Source organism: Pinus tabuliformis, chromosome 9, assembly GCF_031772625.1.
Source record: "Pinus tabuliformis cultivar Carrire ecotype Pingquan chromosome 9, CPIR1, whole genome shotgun sequence".
Lineage (NCBI taxonomy): Eukaryota > Viridiplantae > Streptophyta > Pinopsida > Pinales > Pinaceae > Pinus > Pinus tabuliformis.
Genome location: NC_142307.1, coordinates 892,341,311 through 892,350,370, shown reverse-complemented (window position 1 = coordinate 892,350,370; position 9,060 = coordinate 892,341,311). Strand labels below are relative to the sequence as shown.

At 36.0% G+C, this 9,060-nt stretch overlaps 1 pseudogene; it reads right to left on the bottom strand.

Moving 5' to 3' along the window:
* Positions 1-270: 270 nt before the first annotated feature.
* Positions 271-1,133, bottom strand: LOC149151639 (glucosamine inositolphosphorylceramide transferase 1 pseudogene; annotated as a pseudogene).
* Between the last annotated feature and the right edge of the window lie 7,927 nt (positions 1,134-9,060).

Sequence of the window (9,060 nt, the reverse complement as noted above, 5' to 3'; positions counted from 1 at the left end):
TACGAAACTGTTGTTTTTACTTAAACAACTTGCCTCTTTAGATTTGCCAGAGCAACTGCAATTATGTCTCTGTTTGATCTAGGCTCAATATCTGGAAGTGATCTGCTGTTCAAATCGAAAGCTTTTGATCCAGGATGTTTAACAACCACCATTTTTACTTTAGCAAACCAGCTTTCTCCTTTTCAAACTCAATTTTGATCAGTTTCATCTCAAACAACATGGAATCCACTGCTGCTTCAGCATTACTCCACAGACTCTTGTAGAGACAAATCATTTCATCCCTTTCCTAGACTCAACAATTCCAAGGGGAACTTCTACTTTAAATGCTCGTATACGATGCCCATAAGTGTCACCACAATCTTGACCCATGCGATAGAGATGTTCATCATACACAAAAGGCCTTCCAGCATTCCTTGCACCTAAGCTTTTATCAAAATTATGCACAGGATTGCCCTTATGTTGTTTCGATGGGCCAAGAGGTGAATTAGCATACCAGATTTCCAGCTCTCCATTTTTATTTGCACCAAACCGACTGACATCTGATCCAAAAAGCCAGTAATTTTTATTATAGTGGATCAAGAAAGTGTCTACAAGTGGCTTCTTAAGAAGCACCTTTTCGAGTCTCCACTCCAGAGGAAAATTCAATGCCCGGTAAAGACGAAGATTCCCTTTCTGACTGCTCTCGGGCATCATGTATATCTGCCCATCATAGTAAAAAACATAAGGATAAGAAAGATGAAACTCTTCGTCTAAAGCAATGCCTAAATGTTGCCAGGTGACTCCTTGATCAATGCTTTTTGCCACACCAATGTCTCCTTGCATTGTTAAAGCATTCTTTGTCTCAAAGAACAGGTACAGAACATCTCCCTGAATATAGAGAAAAGGATCTGCCACAAAATTGCTCGGGTGACTGCTATCAGAAGCTGATGCACATGTAAATACAGGATTAGCAACAGGCCAGGCTGAGCTTCTGTCGTTCGAAATTCCTTCCTCCTAAATAGGATGCAATGCAAATGGATTTCTTCCACGATAAACTCCGATAGACCATGATCCTTCATTATCCTCTCGACAACCAAAAGGGCTCATAGCAGGTTTCTCGAAAGGAGAGAATGTAAGCCAAGCAAAGAACATCCCCAAAGACGGTTTAGCCAACAATATTTGACCACAATGCAAAATGGAAGAAAACGTGGGTGCCAAAGAAATGAGTTGGGTTTCTCTATTTAACTGGGGAGAGCACGATCAACACCATAAAAACTGGATCTCTGTTAAGCATGAAACCCTGCGAACTTCGTGGACCAATAAAATACCCATCTGCGGTAACCCGTTCAATTCAAGAGAACTCCATCTGGGCTTTCACAGTAGCTTAATGGGTGTCAAAATATGTAAACATATCCAGTAAAATGCCAGCCTGGGGTGTTATTTCCCACCGCTCCTTCTTAGCATCTTCCAAATCTTGATATGCTTTCCTTCTTATGATTTGCACCTTATTCAAAGCCACCTTTCTATTAACCTCAGCTATCATTGACAGTGGAACTGATTGAGGACTTTTATCCTGGTTAACGAGCTTTAAACTCTCACTAGAAGGCAAGCAAGCCTGTAGCCATAACTCAGATGAATTACAAACTTCACCATCAATTTGCCGAAACAGGCTTTTCTATGCATATATCATATTCCCACAGAACTCATAGGAGACAAAAGTGATATGGGTGAGCAATGGTTTCGGACAAATTCCCAATTTCGTAGCGCACTACGAAACCACCTAAACATGTAGCGCTGCGAAACTGCTAAAAAGGATTCATGCGCTGCGAAAACACCTTGTCCTTAAGCTAGGCTAAAAATTTTTGGCAACAGAATTTTTAGTGATAACAGTGGCTCCACTTGGGATAGTGTGCCCTTGTGGTACACTAAGAACTCGCAGGTCCAGTGCCTTATCCATTTATGACAAACAGAAATTTGCTTGACAAGCATGACTGTAGGAGAAAGAAAACTACATCTACTGAAAAATGCTCAGTTGACCTTGAGCTTATTTGTATTTACCTACCTACCTACCCTAACAGCTGCAAGCTCCACTTGTAGCTCAAGCAACATGATATTTCCAATAAAGCCAATCAATTGTCTTTTCTGATATGGGAGGCTCTTGACTGCATTCAACCTCAACATAACCATGGTAGTGGGATGACCAAATCAACTCATAATATACTTGATCTTCATCATGCAAATGAAAATGAAAGACCGGAGTGCAAAGCTTGTCCATATATTCACTTATAGGGTCAAAGAATACATGGTTATGTTGATGATCATCATAATATTCCACATCTTTAGACAACTGATTCTCAACCACACAAGGTTCTTTTGATATGCTATCCAACTGCTTTTCTGAATGATTATCATAAACAATATAATTTTCTTCTTTCTTATGATCATTTATTGCTGTAAGCTGCTGAGAAGTTTGACATAAAAAACCAACCTTTTCCTCTGACTGAGGTTCGTAAAAGCTATCTTCCAGTACTTCTTCTTGCTGTTTGCAATCAATTTCATCTTCATTATGACCAAAAGACTGGCAAGTTTGCTGCATCTTCTCATTCATATCAAGGGATTGAACATGGTTTTCACAAATAAACCCCTGCTGCTCTTCATGCTGCGTTTCATGGAGTGTTATACCTTCTCCTTGGTGCTGGAATGCATTGTTATGAAGAGCCTCTAAAATTTCTTCATCCATAAATTCATCATCATCATAGCAATCTTCCAAGTACTGAATAAGACTTAAAGACTGTCTACAACAATCTTTGAGCAGCAATAAGGATGGATAATCTTCTTTATACATTTCACAGAATTCATCATGAAAACTAGCAAGCGAATAGATTGAACCATTTTCCAGACTTTTATACCAAGACCATGCTTTTCCTTCTAAAGTGGTCATAAACATTTTCATGAGACAATCTTCAGGGAAATGAACCTTAAGACTGCGTACATGCATATGGAATTTAACCAAATGGAGAGCAGCATTATCCTTCTTTTCATCTTTGAATATTGGAAGATCATCTAACCAATCAACCTTTGGCATAGGATTTGGAAAACCAGGGATATGAGACCGATCCATAGGAGCATACCTGGCATTCATTCTTGCAGTGAAATCCATCTTGAAACTTCATCAAGCTACTGATCTTCTAGCAGTGGAGTCACCTTCCAATTTGTTATTTGATGTGTGGAGTCGCCAAGGTAGTTTTGCAGCCTCAAAAAGATGTCTGAGCTCCTGCTACCTTCAGAAGTTCAACCATTGATTTCGGGAATGAATAATCTTCAGGCTCCCGGCAGACGCACCAAAATGTTATCAAAAAATCATGTTCTGATGGCTGCTAATCAGTTAGACTTTATGTAACTATTTCAGACCAGACTCTTGGCTAAGGATTAGCCTCCCTAACCTGAGAGGGCTCTCTCAAAACAAAGTACTGATTGTGATTAACACTAAGAGGGCTAACTCTTGAAATGAAAACTTAATAACATGCTGGTTGGACAGACCACATAAGATTTCTTCCATTGGGCTCATGGAGTCAAACACCATTCCAGTAAACTATCAACTACTCATTCATGGAAGTCAAGGCATATAATGTCTAAACACTCAAAACATTTCTCAAAGGAACCTCAACTCATAAATATGCACAGGAAATCTGAGCAACTAGGTGAATTCAGAGTGATTGCACATCTATGGAGCTGTAAAATATGAAAGATAAGACAAAACCACATACATCTTGAGCATTTGAACACAATATGAATCTTGAGAAGAAAAAGTAATCTATTATATTACTGCAACAAGTCTTTTACATAAGCAAATGTCAGACTCTGTTTTCAATAACATCCAACCCCCATTACATCAGAGTTTTCACTATATAGAGAAAAAAATCTTAACTACTTTGAGTCTCCTCCTCCAGCATGAGGGGAGCTCGATGACTATCATTAACTACCCTTATCTATTTTAAACAGACTCATTAAATACACAAAGTGTTGAGCTGTAATTACAAAGAGTCCTAATCAAACTAAAACTCTATCTTCATCTCCTCGTAGCATGATTCTTTTCTTGGTCTTTGACAGCTGTCTTCTGTTGGTTAGGCTGAGATGACTGAGCTCCAGATGCAAGGAACGCTGACTTTGGATACCTGAAGGTGCTGATGGATCATTTATCATTAGGATCAAAACCCCTATTTTTATGGTCCCTGTCTCCTACCATCCTCCGAAAATCAAGTAACATGTTCCAGCTCTTTTAATATCCCAAAACTTATGAGCATCACCATACTTCAAACGCGTTGGAAGCTTCATTGATAGCCAGGTGTATGAACCAAAAAGATACTCCTCGTATGCCATTCTGCTAAACCCTAACTTGCCATAAAGTAGCTTTACAAAAGTTTAACTTGAGACAAAAATTTTACCTTTACCAAAAGGTCCACCTGTCATTCTCTGAATAGCCAGGATAGCCTTGAGTGATATCTCTTTCATTACTTTGGCGTTTCCTTCAAAAATCTGCTGACCTCACCATTAAACTGCTCATCTTCCTTATAAAACAGCACCTACAGCAGTTTCGTAGCGCGCTACGAAACTGCTGTTTTTACTTAAACAGCTTGCCTCTTTAGATTTGCCAGAGCAACTGCAATTATGTCTCTGTTTGATCTAGGCTCAATATCTGGAAGTGATCTGTTGTTCAATTCGAAAGCTTTTGATCCAGGATATTTAACAACCACCATTTTTACTTTAGCAAACCAGCTTTCTCCTTTTCAAACTCAATTTTGATCAGTTTCATCTCAAACAACATGGAACCCACTGCTGCTTCAGCATTACTCCACAGACTCTTGTAGAGACAAATCATTTCATCCCTTTCCTAGACTCAACAATTCCAAGGGGAACTTCTACTTCTCTGTACTTTTCCTTGGTGATCACTTCTACTTTAAATGCTCGTATACGATGCCCATAAGTGTCACCACAATCTTGACCCATGCGATAGAGATGTTCATCATACACAAAAGGCCTTCCAGCATTCCTTGCACCTAAGCTTTTATCAAAATTATGCACAGGATTGCCCTTATGTTGTTTCGATGGGCCAAGAGGTGAATTAGCATACCAGATTTCCAGCTCTCCATTTTTATTTGCACCAAACCGACTGACATCTGATCCAAAAAGCTAATAATTTTTATTATAGTGGATCAAGAAAGTGTCTACAAGTGGCTTCTTAAGAAGCACCTTTTCGAGTCTCCACTCCAGAGGAAAATTCAATGCCCGGTAAAGACGAAGATTCCCTTTCTGACTGCTCTCAGGCATCATGTATATTTGCCCATCATAGTCAAAAACATAAGGATAAGAAAGATGAAACTCTTCGTCTAAAGCAATGCCTAAATGTTGCCAGGTGACTCCTTGATCAATGTTTTTTGCCACACCAATGTCTCCTTGCATTGTTAAAGCATTCTTTGTCTCAAAGAACAGGTACAGAACATCTCCCTGAATATAGAGAAAAGGATCTGCCATAAAATTGCTCAGGTGACTGCTATCAGAAGCTGATGCACATGTAAATACAGGATTAGCAACAGGCCAGGCTGAGCTTCTGTCGTTAGAAATTCCTTCCTCCTAAATAGGATGCAATGCAAATGGATTTCTTCCACGATAAACTCCGATAGACCATGATCCTTCATTATCCTCTCGACAACCAAAAGGGCTCATAGCAGGTTTCTCGAAAGGAGAGAATGTAAGCCAAGCAAAGAACATCCCCAAAGACGGTTTAGCCAACAATATTTGACCACAATGCAAAATGGAAGAAAACGTGGGTGCCAAAGAAATGAGTTGGGTTTCTCTATTTAACCGGGGAGAGCACGATCAACACCATAAAAACTGGATCTCTGTTAAGCATAAAACCCTGCGAACTTCGTGGACCAATAAAATACCCATCTGCGGTAACCCGTTCAATTCAAGAGAACTCCATCTGGGCTTTCACAGTAGCTTAATGGGTGTCAAAATATGTAAACATATCCAATAAAATGCCAGCCTGGGGTGTTATTTCCCACCGCTCCTTCTTAGCATCTTCCAAATCTTGATATGCTTTCCTTCTTATGATTTGCACCTTATTCAAAGCCACCTTTCTATTAACCTCAGCTGTCATTGACAGTGGAACTGATTGAGGACTTTTATCCTGGTTAACGAGCTTTAAACTCTCACTAGAAGGCAAGCAAGCCTGTAGCCATAACTCAGATGAATTACAAACTTCACCATCAATTTGCCGAAACAGGCTTTTCTATGCATATATCATATTCCCACAGAACTCATAGGAGACAAAAGTGATATGGGTGAGCAATGGTTTCGGACAAATTCCCAATTTCGTAGCGCACTACGAAACCACCTAAACATGTAGCGCTGCGAAACTGCTAAAAAGGATTCATGCGCTGCGAAAACACCTTGTCCTTAAGCTAGGCTAAAAATTTTTGGCAACAGAATTTTTAGTGATAACAGGTTGTATAAATATTTTAAAATATATTAAATATTTTAAATTTATTAAATTTTAAATTAATATTTAGATCATTTTTTTTTTAATATATTGAATTATGTGTTATCTAAAAAATTAAAATAAGAAATTTTAACCATTTGTCGTAACTATTTTGTTAAATTGATATTAAATTCCAATTTTAATTTTCATGTTTAATAAATTTTGAATTCCCAAATTTATTGATGTTTTGCATTTTTATTTTAAATATATTTTTATATTATAAAAAAATACAAAACATATATGTAAAAGGAAAGACAAGCTATTTAGACAAAGTGACAAGATGACATTAATATGTATCATTTCCAAATACATTGATCTCTAATCCCTAAATTGAAAATATCACTCATTAAATAATATCTCTTTTGAAATGACTAACAACCATATTAAATTTTCAAAAATATATTCTTATATCATAAAAAAATACAAAACATATATGTTAAAAGAAAGACAAGCTATTTCGACAAAGTGACAAGAACACATTAATATGTATCATTTCCAAATACATTGATCTCTAATCCCTAAATTAAAAATATCACTCATTAAATAATATCTCTTTTGAAATGACTAATAACCATATTAAATTTTCAAAAATATATTTTAACCAATTCTTTTAAATGACATACCGAATTGTGAACCTAATTTAATGTCAAAAAAAAAATAATCGCTGCATAGAGTAGTGTAAGTGAAAATGTCAAGAACTCTCAACAAACATGGACTCCCACATAATATGTTTAATGGTAATTCATTAATCACCATTCGTCATTGTGCTTTCGGTGGGAAAGCCTTGGTATAATATTAATGTTGTGTCTAAAATCAACTTTAAATAGAAAAATAATAAAAATATAAATTTCCTAACCAAAATGGTTTAGAATTGAGATTTAAACAAAAACGTTTAGGACTGAAATTTAAACAAGAAGAAAACATACCTATAATGCATATTTGAAATTAAAATATCATCAATCACATGATTTCATATTCATAAATGAAATAATCATAAGCATAAGTCACTTCATCGAATTAAGTAACATGAGGTTGAGGTTAGTTAGGTTAATTTTACATCACTTGTTTTAGATTGGTTACTATCCATGGCTCAGGGGGAATTTCCAAGAAGTTTCTTAAAAGTTATTTCAGAGATATTTTTTCCTAAACTTATCTACGCCTAAATACTCTAGTGGGAAACAACTTTATTTTATGGGAAAAATTATTGAAAGAGTATAAAAAATAGAGAATGGTAAAGCATAATAGAAATTACATGATAATAATGTGAACTATTCCTTCCAGGTTTATCTCTATTTATAGTTGAGAGTCACTTGATAGTATTAAAATTGATTAACATATTCACATTGCATGATCAACTTTATGCTTACATGCATTGCTTAAAAATATAGGGTATGTTCACACCCAATAACCAACAATGAAAATATTGTTAAGATTTTAAGACACTATGTATGAAAATACATAGTTGAGATTGATGTTCCGTCAAAATTTACTATGTCATATTCCCCATATCTTGTTTAAAATTTAGAAAAGAGGTCATATTTGTGGATGGTGATAAAAATTTAAGCTATTAAATTCAAAAATATTTTTTCTATAGCACCATCTAAAATTCCTCCAAATAAGACATTTAAATCTAAAATTCCTCCAAATAAGACATTTAAGATGCCTTTCATTTTAGGAAACTCCACTTATCTTACAAGTGAATACAATTTATCACATTAACTATATTGTAGGTCAAGAGTCTCTTATTATTTATAACATCTCTTTTATTGGTCTTGAGTTTCTTTATCAATGTATCATAGATCCCTAGGGGTGGCAGAAGTGGGGGTGGGGAACCGCTAAGTTTTTTCCTTGAGAACGAAGAAGAATGTCTAGGTATGCTTAGGGTTTGAGGAAAATTGTGAATTTGAGAATTTAGGATGTGATTGTTTTATTTATTCCTTGAATAATATTAACCATTTATGTTCATGATCTCTCCCATCATATACAAAGTTAAGTCATATTTTTAAGTGAATTTATCATTTGTATTATTCTATCTCTTGTTGGCCAGATAAATCGATCTTTTGGACAAGACCGATCTCCCTAGTATCAAAAGAGAGTCTAGCAACAAACAGAAAAACAAACCTATCTTTCTCTAGACATATGCGATTTACAAATAAATGCTATAAAGGTGTTAAGACCTTGCCTTAGATCCAACGCTTGTTCGTTGTAGTCATCCTTCAATTGTTCAAAAGAGTTATCTTTAAAGACCTGTAATCACAAACAAGCACACATTAAATAGCACCTGCATAGTAAATATCATAAATCATGTCTATTATGGTGATCAAGGAATCCCTAAATAAACCATAAATGAACAGCTTATTGAGAAAAACAAACTTATTTGTATTAACTTTGAAGTAGAAGAACCTTACAACCTTTTCAGCCTTGACGTTGAACAAGCTCTTTCCGGGGTCCGAAAAAGGAATTTCCTTTACTTTGAAAAGCCTTGCACTCTTCCAAATGAGATCTTAGAGGTATGTAATCTCTCCTCATAAAAGCTCAAC